Here is a 24,219-nt window from a genome sequence, read left to right on the forward strand (position 1 = left end):
TAGTCAATTTCCGTGTCACATGAACTCCTCTGCAAAGTGCAGGAATGTCCGTGGCACCTGGAAGAAGTGGGAGTGCACTGTGTTCTGCGTCCTTCTTCTATGCGGACTCTTAGAAAGCTATAGGGCCACACATAAGGCCCTCCACCTCTTTTACGTTGCCCCTCACTGGTCTACGGTGTGAAGGCGCTTTGCAAGCTAGCAAGCGACACTGAAAATAATCAAGAACTAAATATAATTTTTAAACATGATACAGTGTCGGACTGGCTCATGAAGTGACTATGGGGAGAATGCCCACTAAAGGAGCAGGCCCAGCAACCAGGGGGTGTCATTTAGGTAAAGGGCAGGCAGCATTTAGGCCAGGGATGGGCAACCCAATATTCTTAAATGGCTGCAGATGTGTCCAGCCAACCTCAAAAGGGCCAATTTTACCCTTTAATTTCAAGAACAAACAAAACCCAGCCCCCAAACTACCTCGGCACTCCCATATCACTCATACCAAAATAGACCCAAATTACGCTCACTTGATCCAAAACTCCACCAGATGCCACACAGAACTGTTTATTTCTGGCGCTCTTTTCTGTGACGGTAAGGGGACTTAGATCAGTCTATAGTGCCCTGACTTTTATTTTAGGATTTAGCTTTGCATAAAATTAGCTGTGATTGTTGCGGTGACCCTATGTGTTCTGGGCCCTGCCCCCTAGGGTAGGTGGGTGGGTACCATATGATGTGGGACCCATCTGGGATTTTTCCCGCTATCCTTGTAGGTAAATCTGACCATGTATAAACACACTGCCCATGTAGCTAAAGCCACATATACATATATAAATAGATACATGTCTTCTGCATAAAGTAATTACTGTTACTATTAGAACAGTGTTTATCATTAAACACAACACCCACAATTATATCTTTCACTTTTTGTACTAATCTTGTACACTATTTTTATGTTTTGTTTTGTTTTTTTAAAAAAAACACAAATAGATCTTCCTCTCTGTGGAGATCATCATACATTATTTTAAATTGCACAGAGGACTAGACTGACCTGAATGACTTTTCTTTGGGTTCTCTGAGCAATTTCTGCCTGTACAGAGTTGTTTTTTTGTTTTGTGTGGGTTTTTTTCACACTAAGAATAAGGATTTGGAGGTTGATGATTAAGGTCATATAAATGCAACATATAAATCCTGATAGATTTGTTCCTATAATGTGTGTGCGATTTTCATGGCACCTTGCGGTGAAGGTGGGGAGAATCAGGAAGAGTGGAAATCCTGTGTTATTTTTTTTAATGCCAATATAAATCAGGCACAAAAGCTGCTTGTATTTTACGACGTAAATGTAGGAGAAAATGCTAAGGAGAATACATTATAATTTTGTTTTGGAAAGATACATCTGTCACTAAAGTGCAATGTTTTTTTATAAACTTTTAATGTTAAAGCTACATTACAATCTACCAGATACATTTTACTAACCCACTCTACCGAAATGCCCTAATTTTGGATAGTTCACTAGGACCATCTTTTCTCCCTGAACCCACCCACATCCTAGTGAAGTGGGCGGGATAGGAGCTTCAATTGCATGATTTGCATAATTTTGTCCCCAGCCCCATAACATGATTGTAATATTTCACAACGGGGAGATTGAGCTAAAATTATGTTTACTGTGCCAAATCCCCCTGCATTGCCACTTGAACCCCACTTCAGTATCTCCCGGTGGGGAGAATCTCAAAGTCCACATGTTAGCCCTATCCAAAGCCCCATGCACAATTCTATTCAACTATTTTTGCTAGGACCCCACCACTTCATCTCAGAATTCTGGCCATAAAATGAAAATTTTAAAACAGAAAATGGAATTGACTAGTAGGTTCTGTATTATAGAAATGTAGGGCGCATGGGAAAACGTGTACTTAGAAATGCCTGCGCAGCTCTGGCTAGGGAAGGGAGAAGGTTGGTAAAATTAATTTAGTAAGTAGAGCAGCTTTAAATAAACTTTTCAACTTGTTTTGAGATCTGGTGCATGTGCCATTGTCGGCAGTTTCTAAAATGAGTGCTGTCTACATTTCTGTTTTTACAATGACATGCCTAGAAGGGGAATTAAATCCTTTGTAATATTTAATTTTATATAAAATGTTGTAAAAATGAATTTAGATGCCTGTTCACATTTAATAAATAATTCTGTGTTCTCATTTCTCATTTAATTTGTCAAATTGTCCTAGTTTAACATTGTGGTGGGTTTTTTACATGGAATAATGTCTCATTAAAATGCCTGATTATATTTCAACTTTCGTAATTAATGATGTCACATTTACTGTTATAAGAATTCCTGATTGCTGGCAAATGTAAATGAGGATTTAGTAAATAAATAGAATGTATTTGTTACGCAATGGGAATGTGGCCATATTGCAGAAAGATCCAGGCAAGTTTCATGCTGTGAGCTTCATGACTGCAGCATCCTTCCTTTTAACTTTCCTGTCTATTGCCAGACTGCTCACACAAGCAGTGTTTCCTCCCTCTGTCAACGTAGCCAAAAAGGTACATAGGAGGAATTATTGCTGACTGCACAAAACGCAGAATAGAGAACTGAATCAACAGTTGTTAACAGGAAATTGTCTTCCTCACCTCTGTGGGCAGCACATTGACTTAATGGTTAGCACTTCTGCCTAACAGCACTGGGGTCATGAGTTTGATTCCCAACAATGGCCTTATCTGTGTGGAGTTTGTATGTTCTCCCTGTGTTTGCGTGGGTTTCCTCCGGGTGCTCCAGTTTCCTCCCACACTCCAAAAACATACTGGTAGGTTAATTGGCTGCTATTAAATTGCCCAGACCGAGAGTAAGTTAGGGGATTTAGAGTGTAAGCTCCAATGGGACAGGGACTGATGTGAATGAGTTCTCTGTACAGCGCTGCGAAATTAGTGGCGTTATATAAATAAATGAATTATGATGATGATTATACACAGCATCCATTATGGAACTAATTTAAAAGCAATTTATTAATTTATTTAGCTGAAGTCAATAAGTACCGCTTACAAACTCTGGATGGATCTGTTACTTGTATATTGTTCCTTAACCGAATGTGCTGACTAGTCACATGACTCATTTTGAAAGTTTTTCATTATTAAATTGTGGATGCGTAACAGTTTTATAGGACAAAAAGCACATTGACATAAAGACCTCTTCAGATGGCTGTTTAAAATGTCTGCCAGTTGCCATGGAAACAGCTTTGCTCTGACAATGCAGTATTGCTTGCATTGGAAACAATCACCAACATTCTAATGCACACTCACCGTGAGACAGGATTGAACACTGAGCGAGATGTGAAATCTGTCTCTACATGACTTTTTATTATATAGCATATGATTGTATAAGCAACAACCATGGGGAATAGAAGTCTGCACCTGTATGACCTCACCTCTTTACTATATAGTGAAATATTCTTTTTTTTATTCAAAGCAATTCAATTAACAAAACAGACATTGCACATCTGTCCAAGAAGATATGTTAATTATAAAACATACAAAGTGAAAAATAGAGACTAGAATATCTGTTGATACATATGCAGAAACACTTAACAGTAATAGCATCAGTGATGTAGTAAATGTCAGCTGGCATGGGCGCTCACAGGTTCAGTCATTCACACTCCCCCTTCTCATGGAGGCCTAAGCATAAGGTGAGTCAAACCACCTACCCCAGATACCTTCAAATTTCGGTAGGGCCTTCCTATTGGCATAAACAAAGCTGTCATGCTCTATCATGTCATAGACCAATGCAATCCAATTGTGAATTGTCGAACTTGTGCGGGCCATCCCTAACCACCAATACAGAATCAACAGTTGTTAAAATAAATTATGCCCTCATAATTAAATGCAATATTTACAGTTGTTTCACTTGCGCCATATGTTTTAGGTGCAACCCAAAAAGGCAAGTGGCTGATCACCATAAGGTGATTGAAACACCTGTTTTACTGATACAGCAAATTACTTTAAGCCAGAAGGTATGAATTGTGGGGTATTCCCAAAAGAGATTCCAAAAGGTCCCAGACCCACTCCCACATTTTGTGCAACTGATAACCGGAACCACATTTCGGTAAGAGAAGAGGAGCTAAATACGTTCTATGTTGATGGAGTAGAATAACTTGAGCTACTAAGAATAGTGCCCTAGTCTTTGTCGGTAATAGGACCTAATCAGACTCTAATTTTGTTTTCAATTGCACAAGATTATTGGTAGTCGATTCACATGGAAGGTAGGAGTGAACAAAGGAAATTAGCCTTCTTTATCCAAGAGGTTGAAGCAGCTTTTTATGGGGGCAAATTGTGCCATCATAACATTGCGGAGTTGAAGAGAGGAGAAAACATTAACCAGAGAATATTATATTCCACTCGCAGTTGCTCAAAGGATTCAAAGGTAACATCTGCATAAAGTTGACCTATTGTCCTCACCCCTTGTCGACACCAAAGAGATTTATCCTTCACTGAAAATAATTCTTTAAATTTAGTAGTACACCACAGAAGAATTCACGGGTCTAAACCATCCCCAACCGCCATGTTATTGGTAGGAGTCCATATTTTCACAGCTTGTACCAACAACGGTGGTGCATAGTACGAGACGGTAAAGCCTGTAATGGAGTGTGGTTTCTATCAAATTGCTGTACTAATTCCCAGTGTAGGTCACTTGAGAAGCGTAATAGTAAAGTTTTAAATTGGAGAGAGACCTCCTGAGGATCTCAGTCTGTATAGGGAACTTAATTTGATCTTAGCCCTCTTCCCTCCCCACAGCAAAGAAGTTAGATATTGATCTATTCTACAGAATACCGAAGGCCGGACTATCATGCATCTCACTGATTTAGTTCCATTCTGATCCTTATGTACATTGGTTTCCCTTGGTTACTGCTATCTGCTGTACAGCCTGGTGTTCCTCTATCCTCGGACACCATCTTGCCAAGTATTCTGCACATGCGCAACTCTTGAAACCTTTAAAACCTCTGCTCCGCAGTCATTGGATGGTCACCAGCCAGTTCCCTTTATAAGGGTCCTCCTCCTTTCCATGAGTGTCAGATCATCAGGTCTCCCTATCTGATTGGAAGCATTAACTCTGACTCCTGTTAGTGTTTATACTAACCTTTGTTCCTGACTTTGTAGGTTAGGCCGTTCATTCAACTGCTGCAGCTTCACTCGTCATTGGTCGTGTTCCAGAGTTATAACATCTGTATGGATCTCAGTCCTTTACCTCTCTGCAGTCCATCGCTTCACAGCATCATCGTTCAGATTTTCTGCTGTTAAGACCTGTGACTATACTGCATCGGTCAGCATCTGTCCTGTTCCTGAATTACTACACTTGTGTATACCTCAGTCCTTCTGAGTCCTGCCGCTCATAGCTTCGCAGTACTACCTGCTCAGCCTATTGCGCTATCTAGACTCGTGGCTATACTGCTGATCATCACACAGCATCTGTCCAGTTCCTGATTTTCATATATCTGAGGCTACATTCCATTCTGCCTTAAAGCTACTTGGTGGTTCTCTGAAATATCTGCTCTGCGCCCCCTAGAGGACCTGCGGTTGAGAGCTCTCTAGGGGTAAGCTGTCACTTAAGAAGAGATCAAGACCATTCCCACTATCCGGCTTTCATGACACGGACAAAAGCCAGGGTTTGTTGAATTACATAGATAGAATTTGGTTGTATCACCATCTTTATTAGAATGATTCTACTGGACATAGAGAGTGGTAACTTCTGCCATGTATGGACTTTAGATTGGAAATCAGCTTGGGGCTGTATATTAAGACGCACATTATACAAAGTAACATTAGTGATCCAGATTACAGAATATTTAATCTGGGGAGTCCATTTTAGTGAGATATCACACATGGGCATCTCAGGACACTCCCAATCCAATAAGAAAACCCTAGACTTGTCCCAAGTAATTTTTAAACCCGAAAAACAAAAAAATTGTTTACCACTTGCAGCAAAGCATACAGGCGTTGGAATCTATATGGTGTTGTAAGACTTTTTATAAACCAGTTATTCCTAATCAGACAGGTAAGAGGCTCTATAGAAGTGCAAACAAAGTGGGGCAGTGGACACCCCTGTCTGGTGTCCCTACCTAGTTGAAACGGATGCGAGACATATCATCATCAGTTATTTATATAGCACTATCCGTTCACACACACTTGTGCAACAGGTTTGAAGTAGATAAGCTCAACCCATTTTACATACGAGGGTCACATCCCAAAACTGGTCAGCACTTTCCACAGATATGTTCAGTCACGATTTAACAGACCACAACTATAGTGAAATGTTCTGGATGAATTGTGCCTGAGTTGTCAGCTCTGACCAAACCCTTTATTTACTATGAGGATGGTGGGGGATTCTGCCAGCTAACCTGAAACCAAATTGCTTTTACTCTGTTATCCCCATTGACTTCTGACATTTATTCCCATGTGTTGTGCTGGATCTCTCCTGTTACTGAGAGACACAAGCAGAGGCAAGTCAGCATAGGTCCCAGCTATACGTATGTGAGCTCCTGCACCCAATAACACACATTAAAGTGCAAAACTTCCTTAGAGGCTAATCTCACCTTTCTATTGATATTTTGAAGCCATCATTTTAAGCCATAATTCTTCTTATCCTGCTCACCTAAATTGTTTAAGTACCAACCCTTGTGCTTCTTCAGCACAAAACGGAGGTCTACTGTGGAAGTTGGGCCCTTGTTTGTGAAGGTTCAATTTCATCAGGGACCCTGTTACCAGAGCTTAAAATTTTAGCGCCCTAGGTGAGAAACAACAAAGCCGCCCTCAGCCCTCAATTTTAACCAAATGACCCTAAAATATTAATAAACTGCGTCCACCTTCAGTGTTGCGCCCTGGGCTGTCGCCCCTATCGCCCAGTCCTAGTTATGGCCCTGCCTGTCACTCAAACACTCTGCACTTCTGGCATGGAGGAGACGCAACTGATTAATAACTTTTCACAACTAAAGCTAGGTACACACTACAGGTTTTTCAAACAATTATCGTGGCAATCAGATGATAAACGACTGGTAAGTCCAATATCACATTAGTGTGTATGATCCCACGATCATGTTTTATCCTTCCAAAGCACATCGTATCGTTGATTTGATAATATAAACTGACTAAAAATCACTATCAAAAGTGGAACAATGTCGGGCAATTATGGAAGCGTGGAAGCTCTCACGACCAGCAGTGTAGGCAGATCTCCATAGAGTGTGCAGAGCCATGATAGTTATGAGAGATGAAGAGCACAGATCTGAATGTAAATCATGTAGATGTGTACACATAGCTCTGCATGATCATCAGGACTTTCAGTAGTTGGTAAAATTGGTACAGAAATTGGATCTATAGTAATGATCTGTAGTGTGTACTCAACTTAAGCGGCTCATTTATCAATGGGCAAAAAGCCCTATTGCCAGTGACAACAGATTTTCCCGGTGATTAGGGTTTTTTCTCTCTTTGCCCTTACATGAAAGTCTACTGTTGATAGCATATTTATGAAGTATTGCAGAGGCATTATATAAGCCTCGCCTAGGGGCACTTAGCAACCTTGCACCAGCCCTGGCTGTAGCCAGTGCAAATCGTTAGCAAAGTGAGATTACATCCATGAAATATGCCATTGTTATATCTGTTTTATTAAATATACGACTTTTTGTCATGATTCAGCAAACATATTCCTTTTTATAATATGACTTAATAATCTAGTAAAGAATTTCTTGGCTGATGTGTATCCAGAAAAATGTAACTGGAGGAACCCCCAAAATCTAGGTACAGGAATTTGAGGATTATTATTTTCAATATCATCAAAATGATTTATTCTTTTATATACGATATGTTTCTGGCTTCTGTTGTTCTGTTGTTGCATTATGGGTTTAATGCAGTATATACAACAACAATGTAATCTTAGGAATTGTGGTTTCTGATGCTTTATGTTTGTTTTTTAAAGCATTATAATGGTCTATCTATATATTGGTTACCAAGGAATTAAAAAAAAAACTATTTGGTAAATAGGTCTGACAGCTCCATGGAAGTGTCTTTTTTTAATCTAAGGTGGAGTAGTTTTGCATTGTGATTAAACAGCAGGAATTCTAAACATATTTGTGGTTTAGTAACAACGTCCTTCTATTCAATGTAAAGGATTATCAAAGGGATAAAAGCCAATATTCTTTCAAAGCAGTTAATTTATTGGATGGAAGCAGTAAATGTCAAAGCATCATCGGTTTGGAGCATATGGTAATAGTTTGGCATCCCAATCGTCATTTTACTTTTTCCGAACACTTCTTAAAACTACTGCCTCTGTTTTGTTGTGCAATATACAGCTGATGCTTTTATTGTGAAATAAATATTACATAGAGTTCTCTTTTCTCAAATGCGAAAGTTGTCTTCTAAATAACACATTACATGTAAGTAACTTATAGCCTAAATTCTTGCAGCACTATAATTGGATTAGATGAGCTTTGGATGCCAACTTATTATAGCGGATGGTTACTGTTAGCCAGTTCTTTCTGTCTGCTTTATACTACAATTAGAGCTGTTTCTGGTAATTAGTGGTGATCAAAGAATTCAATGAATATAAAATAGAATTTGTATGACACCCAATAACCTATTGAAATATTATTTCATTAACTGTCCCAAACATCCGAACATAGTCCATGCATTAAACACATGTAGACTGTTTGGTGTCTGCAGAGAGCTCAGCCAGTACGTTCAATTTACATACTTTACTTCTTAAGCTTGTGGAGCATAGGTACAATGTGCAACATCATTATTATCATTATAGTTTATTTATTTAACCCTAGGAACTGAGTTTCACATGCTCTATTTACCTGCAGTGTTCATACAGCTTACCAATGCTCATATGACAGAAACTCTTTCCTATGTGCAGGCAAATAGTGTGTAATCCTCAAGTTCATGGTGCATAAAGCTAGTACCAGCCCAGTGGTGAGCAGAGATCCACTAAACCTGCTGAAGATGGTTCCAGCAGTTAACTATTTCTTCTTATACCCAGTTATGTGCACTGAAAATGCAGCCTCTTCTCTAGGAAACAATGTCCTACCTCTCTGACTCCTAACAAATGGATTGATTCAAAATGGCTGCCTTCTCCTAGGAGACTGGTGCACTCTGCTTTTAGTATTGGTATCACAATGCCTATTGCATAATATACACTATATGGACAAAAGTATTTGGATGCCTCTCCATTACATCAACAGGGACTGTAACAAGATTGTATTCAAAAACATATACTTGAATATGGAATTGGTCCCCATTTTGCAGCGATAACAGCTTCCATTCTTCTTGGAAGGCTTTTCACAAGATGTTAGAGTGTTTCTGTGGGAATGTGTGTCCATTCATTCTATAGAGCAGTCACGATCTTCCACACCGAACTCATCAAACCATGTCTTTGTAATCCTTGCTTTGTGCACTGGGGGACATTCATGTTGGAATAGTAAAGGGCCTTTCCCATACTGTTGCCATAAAGTTGGAAGCATAGCATTGTCCAAAATGACTTGGTATGCTAAAGAATTAAGATTGCCCTTCACTGGAGATAAAGGGCCTAGCCCAAACTCTGTAAAACAGCCCTATACCATATACCATTATGCCTCATCCACTTCACAGTTGGCATAATGCAGTCAACCCAGACTCGCCCACTTGACTGCCAAACAGAGAAGCGTGATTTGTCACTCCACAGAACATGTTTCCACTGCTCCACAGTCCAGTGTCGGTGTGCTTTACTCTATCTGATGCTTGGCATTGGGCTTGGTGATGTGAGGCTTGCATGCAGCTGCTCGGCCATGGAAACCCATTCCATTAAGCTTCCGCCACACAGTTTTTGTGCTTACATTAATGCCAGTGGAAGTTCGGAACTCTTCAGCTATGGAATCAGCAGAGCGTTGGTGACTTTTACACACAATGCGCCTTTGCAGTCGTTGACCTAGTTCTGTGATTTTACGTGGTCTTCTGCTTCGTTGCTCTTGTTCCTAAACGCTTCCACTTTCTAATAATATCACTTACAGTTGATCGTGGAATATTCAGCAGGTATGAAATGTCATAAAACGTCTTATTGCAAAGATGGCATTCTATCACAGTACCACGCTTATAGTCACTGAGCTCCTAAGAATAGCCCAATTTGTATCACAAATGTTTGCAAATGGATACTGCATGACTAGGTACTTGATTTTATACACCTCTGGCAATGGGCCTGATTTGAACACCTCAATTCAATAATTAACAGGTGTGGCCAATTACTTTTATCCATATTGTGTATATTCGTCTTACCCAAAAAGATGCTGTTGTATTCTTCTGTAAAACAACAAAAACACAGACAATATAGGGTTAAAGCCCTAATTATCATTATCTCTGCAGACATAATTGGTAATCTAGGAAAATCTAGATAATCTTGACATTAGCCAAACTTTTTATTATCTAAAACGCATGCAGCGTAACTGGAATGTTCCTTCATTGATTAAAATTGAATGAAAATATAAACTTATACAAACAAAGGTGGATAAAAATTTTTAATTTCCTGCAGTTTCTAGTTAAATTATCATGAAATATCTCATTCTAACTTTCTTCTTGAGTGATTTTTAAGTAGGCCGCTGGCATCCTCTGGGTACAGCAGAGTTTGCCAGAACTTATTAAGCTGGATATTAGAGAGCAATTAATACATAGGAGAAGCTGTGCTGAGGCAGAGAGACACAGGATTCTGTTTGAACATAAATTGATTTCAAAGAGAGCCCTGGTTCACCACAAGTTCACAGAAAATGGCAACGTTTGGGATTTGGGTCGTGACTTAACCTCTTTATTCCGCTTTGATGTCTTGTCTATTAATGGTTGCTAAAGGTACAGTCTCTGGGGAAAAATAGAATGATTAAACCTGTGACGTTAAGCCACTATTAACATGCGTAGGATTTATATTGTGTGAGAGGCTCTACAAGTTTGGTTAGAAGGGACTTATATTGTCTGTCTGTCAGTTATTATTGGTTTACATAATCTCTGCTGATAATGGGTGATATATCATATGGGTCTATATTTTCCCTTTTTTTTCCCAAATTGTCCTTTTTTGGGGGAGCTGATGTATATGCCTGATATGTATTGATCTTCCATGATTCATAAATAAAACACTATCCGCCATCTTTTACTCTCTTACTTTTACTGACTATTGTTGCTTATCTGCATAGTAGACTGTATTCCGAGCTTATTGTGTCTGAAACTCTATTATGGAGCCCGTGTTGCGCAAGGTGGAATGTTAGCTGTTGGATTCAGATGTGTATGTATATATGTGTGTGTGTATATATATATATATATATATATATATATATATAGGTGTGTATATATATGTGTGTGTTTGTATGCATGTATGTGTGTGTATATATATATATATATATATATATATACACACTCTTTTCTTTGGAGGAAATGTGTATTTTGCCACTGTTGGAAGAAAGGACTCATGCTAATCTCATGTTAATTAGACCTTTTGATGTTTGAGAGTCATAGGAAGATGTAATTAGACTTACTACTAGATTTCCTGCGTCTACAAACAAGAGGCAGGAGATCACAGCATTTCTAGAATTTCACAGATAAGTGAGCTCAGACCTCAAGGGGGCTGGCTTACCCTTTGAGGCTGTGTCCAAACTCTACAAAGGGTGAGCTGTTTGAGCATGTAATGTATCATTCTGATGTTCCATCTGACCTGATGTCAAGTTAGCTCACGAATGAATGAGTGAAATCCTGTTATCTCAACTGGTATTGACTAGACTTCCCTAGAGGTGCGGAGTCTAACAAGATGGAAGGTATTCACCAGGAATTCTCGCAAGGGAATTTGGGCTTCCGCGGCTTCCACCCTGCAGGTCGCAGCCCTCCAGGGAAGTTCCCAGTGAGACAGGTGGAGAACTGATCTAAGCAACAGAAGAAATATCCAATTTGGACATTAAATGGTGATAATAAGGATTACCACTTTATTGTAAAAAATTAATACAAAGTTCAATGAAGGTTGAGTAAACCGCAAATGATTGTCACAATGGTATACAAGAAAGTAGGAACCATCAGCAAAAGTTCAATAGTGTAGATAGATTACCCTATGAGCATAATCACAACAGGTACCACTAGGGAGTGGAACATAATACACAGTTCAATGAAGTTTACTGGATATGAGCAGATCAACGAAATCCAGATATGTAGCAACAATGAACCACAGCTCACCACAGGGATGTAAAACGAGTCAGCAGTAGACAGCGATAAGTGAAACCGGTACACAAAGATCAGCAAAGTCCAGATATGTACAGCAACGATGAGCCACAGCTTACCACAAGGATGTGGAACGAGACAGCAGTAGTCTGCGGTGCAGACAGAGTAGATAGTGGACGTTGATCACAGCGATTACCACAGGTAAGTGAAACTGGTGCGCAGAGATCAATGGAGCCAGACATACAGCAGCAGTGAAGCACAGTTACCACAGGATATGGATCACGGAGGAGGCATCAGAATCAGGTCAGGTATGACTTGAAGAACCAGCAATGAGAAGGTGAATGGAGGGACCTAATAAAGGGAGACTGACCAATGGCAGAACTGACTAACACACAGGTGAAGTAATCACAGGTGCAAACCGTGGCTGACAGCCTGTGCTAAGAAGAGAGGCTTAAAGTGATAGTCAGTGTATAGAGGCTCGGGTGGAAATACCTGGGGAACGGAGTGTGACAGTACACCTAGGACCAGGCTTCCTGGGAAATTTGGAATTAAATTTCTTCAATAGAAGAGGTGCATTGACATCAGATGCTCGTACCCAAGATCTCTCCTTGGGGCCAAAACCTTTCTAGTCAACAAGGTACATCAGAAATGAAGTCCATGGTTTAGAAGGCACAGGAAGAGGTTGAAGAAGACCCAACGGAGGTTGACGAGAGGATTTATGTTGGGCACAAACTGCACAAGTAGCTACAAACTCCTTAACTTCAGACTGAAATTTGGGCCACCAATATTGTCGGGAAATTAATTCAATGGTCTTCCGAGCTCCCAACTGTCCAGAAAAACATGAGGCATGAAACCAAATCAGTAGTCTCTTTCGTAAATTGACAGGAACAAAAGTTTTCCCTAGAGGGGGAGTAGGATTCTTGGAAAGATTAATAGCATTAACACACTTTGAATCAAGAATGGGACGATCCAGAAAATTCTCAGGTTCAATATTGTCAAAAGCTCGAGACAATGCATCAGCTTTCTTATTCCTTGGTCCAGGCTTAAATGTAACATGTAAGTTAAAACATGAGAAGAAAAGCGACCAACGGACCTGGCGAGGATTTAGGCATAGGGCAGATTGGAGATAAAGGAGATTTTTGTGATCAGTAAACGCTTTAACAATATGTCGGGCCCCTTCCAACAAATAGCGCCATTCGCTCAATGCTAATTTAATGCCCAATAACTCTTTATCGCCTATGGAATAATTCCTCTCTGCTGGTAAAAATTTACGGAAAAGATTCTCCTCTCTCTCTCTTCAGGAGTTAAATGAGAATAACCTAACTTTATTGGTTCATCCGGAGAACCAGAAAGTTGAGATCGAAGAGCTAATTGAAAAGATGAACGTCTAGGAATCTCCTTTTCAGAAGACCTTTCACGGAATCTAATGTCCACTTTATTACATAATGAAATTAGAGAATCCAAGCTCGCAGGTAATTCTTGAGAAGAAAAAGCGTCCTTGATTTTGTTGGAGAGACCTTGCCAGAAGGTAGCTACCAGAGCTTCATCGTTCCATTGTAATTCAGAAGAAAGAGTCCGAAATTCTTTTACATATTGGACCACAGAGCACGATCCCTGGCGTAAACGAAGGATACTGGAAGCTGAGGAAATAACTCGACCTGGTTCCTCCTGAAAGTAGAAATGAAGGCAGAGCAATCATTCAAAACATCATCATTCCGTTCCCACAGCTCAAGTGTCTTAATAAGGACAGTCCACACTAGTGTATGATACTAGTGATCAGAAGGTCAGATGGAACCATAATACATTACATGGTCAAACAGAGATCCATGTTATGTAGATTCGAAAGCAAATCTTGGCAGGGGGTAAACCAGTTCCTGTTCCGAGATGGCTCCGCAAAGACTGATAAATCATATTCAATAATTTATCATCAGGATATAATCTAATCTTGCATCTAACACGGTTTAACTTTCACATCAACCTGATTTTCTCAAATGTGCTGTCTATATTGTATATTCCTGTCTCTCTAACAAGACATGCACACAGGTAACGACCCCCTGCCGGGCCTTCAGGCCAAAGCAGGTGTTTGTCACTTCACATGAAAAGACTTACTTGGCATTTCCTGCTATCAGCAAAACAGACTTCCTCTAACAAATGGCTATTGCATCAAAATTCAGTACATTTCTAATACACAAATATAACACAGTATCAAAATCAGTACATTTGCAATTAAATATATTAGCGCACCGCGGTAATAATTTCAATATATTTATACAGTAAGTTATTTATAAGTGATCCAGTCACACCCTAAAACAACATTTTTTCTATATTTTCATTTATATTTACACTAGATCAATGCAAAATACAAATAACCAAAATATGGTTTGAATATCTGTAAGTGTTTTTAGGTTGCACTTCTGAATTCTTGGGATATTTGTGGTACAGATTTACTCTCTGCAGAGATTCGCTGTCTCAATATTTTGTGCCCATTGTAAATTTGGAAATATATGTTTATATTCGCATTCATGCATTTCACAAAGTGTTAACATATCCTTTTCCTTCTAATGCATCCCAGTTTGTATACACTTGTACACTGTTACAAATGCTGAGATGTCAGATGGGATTACCACTGGATCATGAGAATATATACCAGTTTATTACCCTGTTGGTCACCAAATCAGAGGTATCTTGTATCTGGAAAGTGATATTTCAACTTCCAGCATCACAATACATATATATAGATTCATGTTTCAGATAGTGATATACAGTATTTACTTTTGTTTTTTTCCTCAACAGATGGAGAGTTATTTTAAAAATAAAATCGATTAAAGCAGCTACGTGATAACATGCAAATGTTTAGAGAGCTCTTCACTGCCCACACCCTTGTGTGTGAACACACCAATTTGCAGTCTGTATGAAGCATTTAGCAGACTGAAAGTCAGTCTGGCTTATGCATTGTCCTAAAATGATGTAAATGGGGTAGTTATTATACTGGATAGATTTTCAGTTGAAGCATGTCAGACATTTCAAGAAATATTTATGTATTTAGGACTTTAAATGCTTTGTAACAGTTAACTGTGTTCCAGCTTGAAAGTAATTAGTCAGGACAGCTCTGAGTGATGACAATAGGTGACAGGCCATGGTAATGAATGAGTCAGAACTGGTTATGTGGGGAATGAGGGGGGTCTCGGAAAGCCCCAACTTGTTACTTGGCAGATTGAATTGAGAAAGCTGGATTTCAGCCATTATGTGGAAAAACAAACAATAATTTCTACATCATTTTATCATTTGAAGGATATGATAAATAATATCTTCCAAAACACATTCACATTGGATATATTTAAGCTGCTTTCATTGGTCCAGAACTGGGTCTTGGCCATTGGCAGGAGTAGGTTTATAAAGAAGTGTGGGGGTGACGTGGAACATCCCAAATTGTTCTGCCATTAGGGTCAGGCGCAATTATCTATAAAAAGCCAAAGCCTTATTTTGTGATATTTTAGTGTTCGTATTCTAGTCTTAGTGTTTCTATTGAATAGCATGACTGCCACCCCATCTTTGTTGGCAATTAATATTCTATAACAGAAAGCAGGTGATACAGTGCAGTGCCTGTTAATATGTTACAGATGACAATGCAAGATGGGGGCGTCCCTGCTTGTATACATTAGCCAAGGATCATCATAATTCCGTAGCGCTGTACTCACTCACATCAGTCTCTGCCCCATTGGAGCTTACAGTCTATATTAAGGATATAAAACATAATAGCTCAGAGGAGTCCAGGTGTTCTCCTCCTTAATATATTACTGGCAGTTCTCACCGCTGTTAGTAAGCGAGTGATTATGGTAAACATGGCTTCTTTTAATATTCATTAGGCAGATTTGCCATCGTACAAAACTAAACATGTTTCCCAGCTTCCCTCACTCTGTGATTTCTGCAAGTGCCAAAAATGTGCCTGAGTATTTCACTGCTAATCACATGCATATAATTTGTGTGAAGAGACCAGGATTTACTGATCCACATTGCAGGAGCTGCCACTGCTTTGTGCCCATCTGCAGACAGATTAGGGAATTGTGAAATGAACATGGTACTTGCAAATGAGCACATCGAGGCCTGTTTAACTGTGGATGGAGAGTCCCAGGCTCAGCCGTGTTTTCAGCCACAGATTTTATGAAAGAGTTTTTTTGCAGCACAATAACTAGCCTGCAGATATGGTGCATGTAATAATAATGTGTGTGATTAGAGCATGCAGTAGAATGTTCTCGGATGATAAATATGCTGTAAATTTCTTGCCCAGCTTTCCCCGACTAACAGGCTGCTATGCATTTAGAGATACCAATAACTGGAAAATGCTGGTTTGTAATCATAAAGTTGAAACATCATTTTCTTTTGGCCATCGTTATTACTTAGAAGAATCAAATATTGTATTATATAGTATCTTGATGATTTGCCAAATCAGGGTGTTGTGCTATTGAATTGAGTGGTATCATCTCTGCAGAGGAAGCAGAATGGACACTCTCACTCGTGCTCAGAAATGAAATATTGAGAGAAATCCAGTATTCTGCATGGACAATTATTTAATAAACAGTAACATTTTACAGACACCTCGTCCCCAAACAGCAAATAGGGATGGCATCAATCCCGTTTTCTAAAGCCCTGTGTGCTTGCAGTGCAGAAAGGGACTCCGCCCTGCATTATCATATAGTGCTCAATAGAGTCTGGGAGAAGAGACCCGTCCTATTTGATGCACAGTGCAGGTGTTAGAACGGGGAGTTATCCAAAACTGGTCTCATCCCCATTTTAAAGACAATGTTCTATACAGATTAATTGTTCATGAAAAGTTCATTCCACTTCTCATCAGATATACGTTCACAATGGTGTGGCCTCAGAACTGTTATATTTTGCTTCCATTATTCAAAACCAGGAATTGTTTGTTAATTCCATGTTTTCACACACTGCATTCTTTTACAGTCCCAGGAAAGGCATGCAAATACATTTTTTATGGTGCAAAGTTTTGACATCAGACAAAGACGTAACTAGACATATTAGTGCCCTGGATGAGGCATCAGAATACACTGAATATACAAATATATTTTGCAGGAGTTCTCAATTAAGAACTATCCGTTATCTAATATTGTGTATTGTGTGGCTGTATTTAAGGATATAAGAAGTTGTTTAGAAGTGGCTTTAGAAGATACCTGAACTCTGCTTTGCTGTTGCCCAGAATAACATTCTGGAAAATAGGAGAATAATGATTTATTTATTTATTTATTTTAAAAGTCTTAAAACCTTGCTTAAGCGAGCCCTTCTTTACTGGTAGTACCGAGCAGAGTTTAGAGTCTTTAATGACTCACATTTGTTTTAATTTCCAGTTCTGCAAAATGTTTGGAGGATAGACTGTATAAGAAGTGTCTTTGTCAGTGATGAGAACCCAGCTTGCATTTCCTGACTGCGACATGACAAGAGTTCTTTAATAATTAATGCCAAGAGTAGACAAAACACGGCTAAATACACATATGGAAGTTTAATCACAGCCAACTCCAAGCAGTCAGTGTAAATAAAAATGCCTCTATATATATATAATCTGAGATAAATTAGATCAAACCTCTCCCAGTCTCTCAGATTGTGTCCTGCTCTGAGACGTGTACCTGTGGGTGTAACTGCTGAAGCCAGGAACAAAGTATAATTTAATATATGGGGCAACATTGCTGCTGGAATAACACATACTGTATGTAACAAAGCTAAGGACAAAGTAACAATGTACTATTACAAGGGATAACACTAACTAGAGAACACCCTCCCAGAAGAGCTTGCAATCTAATTAGTTATAAGCACTACCAGGTACAGGAAGTTATTTCACAGCTTCTCTGAGTAAATGATGTTAAGAGATATGATGCTGTTGTCTAGCAGTAGTTATAGTGGTGTACTAGTAAAAGACTTCAGCCTAAAATACAATTGAAACACGATAAGTAAATCCATCTAAAAGAAAAAGTAAAATACAAATAAACAAGTCAAATAAAAGTGTATTTCATGATTATACAAAGATCCAGGTCTGTCTTGTGGTATTAGCGTGGGCATTTTGGCACAATCCAACATGGCAGCCTGTACGCTTGGTATCCCAGATACATTACCATTCTGATAAGCGTCTTGTTTTCCTGCTGTGAGAACGGGTTGCTCTATTTTATTCTTTAGTAGAATTGGAATTTAATTAAATCTGTAGCGACCTTTATTGTTCTCTTGCTAATGACCCATTTAACCCCCAGGTTCATTCTCTGTGTACTGGTGTCCTGGGAAAAGGCATACGGTTCATTTACTGGTGACAGAGCCTCAGAAATGTCCCCTTATGCATATTATTTTAGCAGTGTGTGTTTTTCATAGCACTTCCAGCTAATGGGCCGACAGACGGCGGAAGTTACAGAATTTGAATGAGGGGCTTTTTTCTTGCCTCTGCTACAAAATTAATTTGCATGAATGAGCTTTTGTAGCTGTTGGCTGATTATTGATCTATACCCTGTGCAATAAACAAACTGGGGTTGTGCGTCCTTTGCTGTGAAAACCAAGACGAAAATAGCCGCTCAACACATTTATGTGTCAATGTGAATGCAGAATGCCTTTATTGTGTTGCTCTTTTTTTATTCTTGTGGATAATTTCCATATTTAAGAGCCTCAGCTGTAGGAGACTGAGGTGCATTGGACATAAGATATGAAACCGGTACATAGAGATTAGGAATTGAAAGATTAGAAAACCAGTGGTCTAGATCAGGAATTCTCTCATAATGCAAGTTGAAAAAAAAGTGTTCCAGCTATATAAAATACCTTTCTCTGACACTAATCTATAAACCGTAAAATTATTTTGGTGGAATGCAATGACCCATACACTTATTTAAAAGAAAATAGAAGCTCTAAATACGCACTAAATGTCGTAATACAGCTGGCTAATTCCGGACTTAGATTTAGCTATATCTCTTCTGGGCTTATGACATAAAGCTATATGCAGAAATGTCCTATAAACCATAGCAACCAATCATGTTTACTTTTGTTTTCTAAACCGCAGGGAGAGCTGGATTAAGGCTCTGGGGGGCCCGGGGCACTTTAGACAGGGGGGCCCCCATGATGTAACATGGTTATCATTTTATACAAATGCACAGGCAATACAGTGTGCACTACTGTTAGAAGCACACAGTTCTGCCTTCACATGCAGTACAGTGTGAAGCAGGACATACCTCCCAACTGTCCTTGTAGTCGGGCCCAATCCTGACTATGCGAGACAGTCACCCAAATTCAGGACTGCCCGACCAGATTCAGGACAGTTGGCAGAGTTTTGTGCTCTCTCCTACCTGTTCTTATCACTGTCCCCACCTGTGGCTGCTGGTGTCTTTAGCTCAGTTGCTGCTTGTCTGGATTCTGGAATGTTGGAGGCCCTATTTGAAAAACAAAATGGGTACATGAAATGTTAAAAAATTCCAACCAGCCCCAGCATTAAAACAATAGTATTCCCATTTAATATATAAACATATTTCCCTCCCTCCAAACAGCCCCAGCAATAAATTAAATGGCGTTTAAAAAATATAACCATTTCCCACATCCACGGCATTAAAAAATTCATATTCACATTTAATAAAAATACCTATTTTTCCCCCAAAACAGCCCCACATTCATTTATGAACTTCCAAACCACCCTAGCATTAAATTTTAAGGTCCAATCACCCCATCTTAAATTGATAGACCCCACTATTAAATTAAATTGCCCCACCATCACCCCACAATAAAATAGCACCCATTAAATAATTAGCATCCACCTGCAATCCACCATTAAATTAATAACCTATCTCCCACATTATATTAAGAACCCCCCTTCCCTCACACATTTTATTAACATACTACCCCCTCTCCCTCACACATTTTATTAACATACTACCCCCTCTCCCTCACACATTTTATTAACATACTACCCCCTCTCCCTCACACATTTTATTAACATACTACCACCTCTCCCTCACACATTTTATTAACATACTACCCCGTCTCCCTCACACATTTTATTAACATACTACCCCCTCTCCCTCACACATTTTATTAACATACTACCCCCTCTCCCTCACACATTATATTAACATACTACCCCCATTAACTTTGTTCTATCCATGCGCTGTATGGCCTTGTTTCTCTTCACACATGGGATGGCATCTGTCATGTGGTGCACGTCCCATGTGACACCAATAGCAGGCCACACACAGGGGAAGGGGAGGACGGATCGTAAGAATCCGCGGCCAATGATAGAAGGTGGCTGGTCTCGGAAGAGGGGCCAGCCACCAAGTAATAGAGACTTGGGCCAGTGCAAGAACCGGCCCAAAATAATCCTTTTTTTTTTTCTGTCCGGCCCAGCGGGCATATGCCACCCAGCTTCCCGTCCCAGACCGTCCCTGAAACTAGCATTGATACTGCACATTAAAAAAAAAAAACACTGATAAAAGGACATCAGTTTTGACTATCTATCTATACATATATATATATATATATATATATATATATATATATATATATATATATACATTCATATATACAGGGTGATTCAAAAGTCGCAGTACAACCTTTTATTTCAAAAACTCTACAGGAATTGGGCCGATTGGCCGATTTCAAGATGGCGCCCATGTTTGGTACATACCGTAAAAGATAGACCACGTCACCCATACCTTACTGGAGTATTCACTTTTCCCAATTTCCTGTAGAGTTTTTGAAATAAAAGGGTGTACTGCGACTTTTGAATCACCCTGTATATATATATATATATATATATATACAGAGAGAGATATATATATGGCCGCCTTGATCAGCTCCTGGGGAACCGCCGGCTCTCTGGTCTATGAAGCCGTCCCGGGATTAGGAGATGCTGCGGCTGCACATGCGCAGCAGCTCCATTTCGGCCTCTTAGAATGTACAGCAGCCGCGGTGTTGCTGTACATCAGGCCAGCTGTCACATTTTGGGGGGAGGGGGGTGCGCTTGCGTCAGGGAGCCCCACAGCCGCACAAGCAGAAGAATCGGATCACCAACTGACAGGTGATCCGATCAGCGTGCAGCCGGCGGTGGCAGGGGCCCTCAGATAGAGGGGGGTGACCCCCCCCCCCCTTACTCCGGCCCTGGCCGTAGGTAAGATTTACACCATATATAATGGTATATTCAAATGTATATTTCTATGTTGACTCAATACTTAAGACTATACTTGATTTTAAAACTTTGTATTTATGTGTGTCATGATTTCTCATACCATTAACTTTTGCGGCATATGCTGGCGCAGCATACTGTAAATTATTTGGAACAATTGTCCTTATATCACAGTATGTGTGCCACCAAAAATCGTCTTCATTAACAGTACCCAGCTATGGCAGAAGTGATTCAGCCAGGGAGCTGAATGGTTAGATATCTTACAGCTTGGCCTTTATTTGTACACACAGAGTGGTAAGATCAGTAGGATCTGCCCGTTCTGCTCAGTTTAGTTCATGATCCGAGCATTGATAGCGTTTTAAGACACTGCCGTATTTTCTTATGTACTGTTTAGGAAGTGATTGGGTTCATGGTTTCTGCTTTTGTTTATATGACCAGGGGCATAGGAATGAAAATTTTCATGTGGGGGGCAAAAGGCCAAGACTACTATAAGGCTAGGAGCCCTTTTTTTCTTGCGTTTGGTATCTTGTTTTACAAAAGTTGTAACAATGATTGTAGATATACAAAGACTCCCAATCCTATGTTAAGTTTTGTCATTGTTTCAGGGGTTGGCCAACCCCAGTTTTATTGTTTTCTTTACTCTAAAAAATGTATTTATTTATACGTTATTAAATATTATTATTATTATTATTATTATTATCATAGTTTTTATTATGATTTCATTGATCGCACAATCTCATTTAATTGGATGTATTTTTAAATCTATAGTCATTGCCTCACTGGTTATAGTATGTGCTATAAATTGAAATTGCTTTATCTCATGTTTGTTACTGGACACAACGAACGAAATTCAGGGTAAACGTAAAGTGAATAGTTGTTCATCAATACAGGTTCATCAATACATTAAATGTTTATGAACGGAACACTTTTTAAATAAACAAATCAATCAATCTGTATTAACTCTATACTAAGGCAATCTATATTAAAGATCATTTGGTAGTTATACTAAGACAATCTATACTTTAAAAAAGTTTCACAAGTTTAAACAGATATCATGACTTCAGAAAGTAGCATGAAGGCTTTTTATTTAGAAGTTCATTGGGGGACAAAACACAGTCTTTACCCACCCAACAGAAATCATGGGGGGGCAACTGCCCATCCCCCCTACACCTCTGTATATGACCACTGTTGATTGTGTCTGATTTCTCTTACTTTTGCTGTAATCATGGTGTGTGATCCACTTACCAAAAGATGGCATATACTTTACTGTTTGGATAGATTAAAACAAATGTTATCTCATTGTATTGCAGTCTTTTTTAGTTATGCATGATTTTCAGTGATCTGTTTACATTATTCAGTGAATGTGACCTCTAAGGGGAAAAACACCAATCCTATGAATAAGGACATATTTAGATAATGCAGAAAATGTTAACGTTATCCAGGGGCAATTTAAAGGGACAGCAGACAATTAGGGAAGATTTCTCCTCTAAGCTGATTAATTTCAGAATAAGGATTTGGAGTTTGGTGTTGGCAGTTTCCCACTGATAATCCTGATTGTGCTGTCATGGTCTGTTATGATTAGAGAGACCTGCTGTGGTGGTCTTCATCCGATTCCCACCCAAGGGGTCTTTGTTCAGCAAAGTAACGGGATTCTCTCTATCAAGTGATCAGAACAATGGTGGTGACTGGTATCATTCTATGCGTCTGTTAACCCTAGAAAGAAAACCAATGTACACTGGTACCTCATTATTGTTACAACTGCAGCAGCCTTTACACATATTTTATTCATCATTTTTAATATATTATTGTCTGCCCACATTGTATCACCCATTCTTTATTGTCCTCTCTGTGTCATTATTATTATCTTTATTACACAAAGCTGTTTCACCCAAGGGTTTGTGTCTGGTCGGTTGATATAGACAGACTTTTTTTACAACCATGTCTTTGTATGATCAAGCAGTGTTGTTTGATGTTTTTCCCCAGCTATATGCTACCTGCGTATATACAGATATGACTGAAGAGCACAAACTGCAGGTGGAAAGGAGAAGCAATGTATTTAGTAATGGTTGCAGGAGGACATGTACAATCCAAAAAATTATTCGCCCTCGCCCCACTTGTTCTGCTCTTATTGGGGTAAACTGTTAATCATACTTACCAACTCCCGGAAACTTGTTTCCGGGAGAGGGGGCGTGACTGGAGGGCGGGAGGGGGCGGGGCGAGGCCAATCGCGTCATCTTGGCGCCGCCCCCCACGAAACCGTAATTTACGCCGCGGGGGCGGGGCCAAAATGCCACGTTTGGCCTCGTCCTGCCCCCTCCCGCCTTCCAAAATGGCGTGATTCACAGAGAATCGCGTCAAATGACGCGATTCTCGGTGAGATTGGGATGCGGGAGAAATGCCAGCTTGCCCAGGAGCCCGATAGACTTACCCGAATCTCGGGAGTCTCCCGGACTTTCCGGGAGAGTTGGCATGTATGCTGTTAATGCTGGTAGCAGTGTAAAGGGAAATATACCTTACTGGTGAGTAGAGTTTATTGATTGTTCAACTACAATTTAATTTCACCTACAATCCCTGGTGTGACCTGTTCAGTATATGTGCTCCAGGAAATGCTGTATCTCTACTTTATTATGATATTGTCACATTCACACTCTATAAACTCTATACTGTCCTCCAATCATTCAGCAGTGTTACTGACCTTGGTCATCTCTTATTTTGCAGCTGGGAGATCCCTGATGTCAGCTGTGAAGTTGGAGGTAAGTACATATTTTTGCAATGCCTTTTCCCTGTGGAGTTGCATAACTAGTCTAGATTTAAGGTCGATATCTTCTCTGTACATATGCACAAACACTTGAGACACTTGTAATTATCAGTGGCCGAGTGACTGC

The 24,219-nt window shown here is 39.6% G+C and overlaps 1 protein-coding gene across 1 annotated transcript in view; it reads left to right on the forward strand.

Moving 5' to 3' along the window:
• Positions 1 to 24,219, forward strand: part of SULF2 (sulfatase 2) — a 298,832-nt gene that overhangs the window by 21,014 nt on the left and 253,599 nt on the right. The window contains exon 2 of the mRNA XM_075176428.1: positions 24,053 to 24,087. The gene's annotated coding sequence lies outside the window, so the exon portion shown is untranslated. The remainder of the gene's footprint in view (positions 1 to 24,052; positions 24,088 to 24,219) is intronic.

Source organism: Mixophyes fleayi, chromosome 6 (genome assembly GCF_038048845.1).
Source record: "Mixophyes fleayi isolate aMixFle1 chromosome 6, aMixFle1.hap1, whole genome shotgun sequence".
NCBI lineage: Eukaryota > Metazoa > Chordata > Amphibia > Anura > Limnodynastidae > Mixophyes > Mixophyes fleayi.